Here is a 3298-nt window from a genome sequence, read left to right as displayed (position 1 = left end):
GAGTCAGCATGGCTAAACTGATTTATGCTTCCTATAAGAACCTACTTATTCACTAAGAGCACACATAGACTGAAAGTGATTGGAAGTAAAAAGATATTCCATACAAGTGGAATCCAAAAGAGAATATGTACAGGCACTACCAAAAAATATGAAAACTATGAAACAACAGTGGAAGAAATTGAAGAGCATACAAATAAAAAAGGCTTCCTGTATTTGTGGATTGCAGGAATTAATGGTAAAGTATCCGTACTACCTAGGGTATTCCACAGATTCAATACAATCTCTACCAAAATTTCAATGTCATTCTTCAGAGAAATAGAAAAAATAATCTTAAAATTCATATGAACCGTAAAAGACCCCCTAATAGTGAAAGCAACCTTAAACAAAAAGAACAAATTTTAGGCATCACAATAGCAGTCTTTAAAATATTCTACAAAACCATAGTAACTAAAAAATATCAAGTTTGGGGATGTAGGTCAATGCACAAAGCATTGGGTTCAATCCTCAGAAACAAAAAATACAAATACAAATAAAGCTGCATAGTGTTAGCATAAAAACATACACACAAACCAATGGAACAGAATTAAGAACACAGAAATAATCAAGTATTTACTGCCAACTGATTTTTGCCAAAGGAGCACAAAACATACATAATCAGTGTGTGGCCACCAAAAAATTAACCAATGAAGTCTTTAACATAGCAGCTTTTGGTGTTGGTAACTCTCATAGATTCTATGAGAGATTCATTGAGCAGATACTGATTTTTATAAATATATTGTAAAGTTAATTATAACACTGTTGGTTCGGTTCAATTTTCTGTTCTTCCCTTGGTTTTAGTTTTATTACTAAAGTCTGTGGGAGACTGTCTTTCTATCAAGGGTACAACTTCCATTTCATAATAAACTATTTAGAATTTGACACAGCTTTCATCTATCTCTGTTAGGGCAACATATTCACACTTTGCATAGATCGTTAGGGGATCAATCTGTAGTCTAAAACTTAAAGTCCAGATATAATTGCCAAAGACTCTAATTAGTTGTGCAATTCTTATAACCAAACACCATTCCTTTAAATACGCCATCTGCCAGTTTTTAGCTACAACACATTACCATTTATGCAGGTTTTTCCACAGACCCTACAAAATCTAGCCTCTCATCCTAGATGTGAGAAATAAATTAGAATCTCTAGGGTAAGATTAAAATTTCAAAAAATACTTACATTTCTGAAATAAGTTGCTATGTATTGTAACAGCCAATGTAATCATCCACATGAAACTGACTATATTCTGACTCAAAAAATGTTCCAATAGATAATATAGAGAATGAAAGGGGAAAAAGAAAACTAATGAGCCATGGCTTAGTAAGACATCTGTACTCCCTTCTCTGTTTGGGCTTTTTCATTGTCAGTTTGATTAATGGGATTTCTTTAAATGTATCTCCTTTTGGATATCTTATATCTCAACAAGTCCATGTCATGTTCTTACCACCAACATTTCCAGTAGATTTCTTCTAACATGTCAGAATGACAGATAAGTTTCCATAGTTAGCCTTATAGAGAGCTCCCTATTGTTTCAAACCAGTGCAGTTGCCCTGAAGGTCCCCTAACCAGAGGGTCTTTGGAGTGCCATGTCATTTCCAAACCCATGCTCAGTAATGATGGCATTGGCTATTAAAATAATGGTATGTCGCCAAAGTCAAGTACTGGTTTTGTGAACATTTAGGATAACCTCCTGAGTTGACAAAAATAAAAAATATTTTATATGTATCACATATTTGGACTTTCAACATTTTTTGTAAATGAAGGCTATCTGTAATTTCTTTTTCTATTACTTGGCTAGTAATATTAGAATAATAGATGCTTTAAAATTTACTTAATTTTTTTCCTGGTTGAACACCTAAATGAAATATCACTTCTACAATATACAATCACCAGCTTTTATTCCAGAAAATCCTTATAAAATACATACACATATCTGACATTTCTTCCCTAAAGCTACTTGCTTAGATCACCCTAAAAGTATTTTTTCTGTCAAATATTTATTGTAAAATGAAAACAAAAGCAAAAACAAACAACAACAACAAAAATACCAACTGCATATGTGTATTCATAAATAATTCACTGGTGATGTATTAATACATAAACATAGGAATATATAAACACCACCAGTGAAACTCCACATCATCTACAACCACAAGAATGGAATCCTAATTAGAATAAGTTCTATTCCATGTATGTATAATATGTCAAAATACACTCTACTGTCATGCATATCCAAAAATAACAAAGAAAAAGAAAAAGAATAATAGTTCAACGTGTCAGTAGAATGAATTAATATATCATGACATCTCATGAAAACCATGTAAAATATCCATAAATTAATTACACATATTTTAAATATACATAGAAGTTGGATAGTACCAGAAAGAAGAAAGGTCTTAGAATTTCATTAAGTTCTAAAGTTTTTAGACTCATTGGAGACATTTACATCTTTTAAATAAAATGATGTAATAATGTAATAATATGATGTAATAATCCATTAAAGCAAGTGACTTGGATGAAAGTTGCTGACCAATTAAAGAATGGGGTAAGGTGACACTTTAAGTTTTTAGTGTAGAAGATTATGACTCTAAAATGGATCTCAGTGTGGAAGTGGGACAATGAGGAGGATCCATGGTACTTGAAGCTTTAGGTCTCATACCAGGCCAACATTTCTGGTGGTATATGATTTATCTGCATTGTTCTATATCCTTTTTTCGTGTGTACATATCTTTCAACTCTAGAAAGACAACATTAACTGCAGTAAGTTTAAAATAATCAAAACACTAGCATTAATAATTCTGTGCTAAGAAGGAACTTGTTCCTTTTTGATAGTTTATGTATTTTACTATATTTCAGATAACTTGGTTTATGAGAATGTTAAATTAGAATTTCCAATATAGCAAAAGGATGACTCACAAAAATATAAAATGAACAAAGATTTTGTTTAACTTACTATTACAGGAACCAGCAATATGCTACAGTTGGTTTGAATAGAAATTGACATACAGAGATTTATATTGTCTATCAGACAAAAGGCATTTGTGCTGTCATCTACAGGAATCATTTTCCAATTTTCTGGCCAGCCAACTTGCATTGTTACTATTTTTTTTCTCTTTGCCTTTTGGCTCTGCCACCCTGTAATTTAATCAGCAGTGCATCCCCCACTACAGAACCAGAAAATGTCCAGAAGTCTTACAGACATTGCCCAGAACCCCCACACCCAGAACTTTCTTTTGTCTCTTCCAAACACTTGAAATTT

Source organism: Marmota monax, unplaced genomic scaffold (assembly GCF_021218885.2).
Source record: "Marmota monax isolate L192 unplaced genomic scaffold, Marmota_monax_Labrador192_F-V1.1 WCK01_AAM20220418_F8-fsc00039, whole genome shotgun sequence".
Lineage (NCBI taxonomy): Eukaryota > Metazoa > Chordata > Mammalia > Rodentia > Sciuridae > Marmota > Marmota monax.
This window is presented reverse-complemented; position numbering follows the sequence as displayed.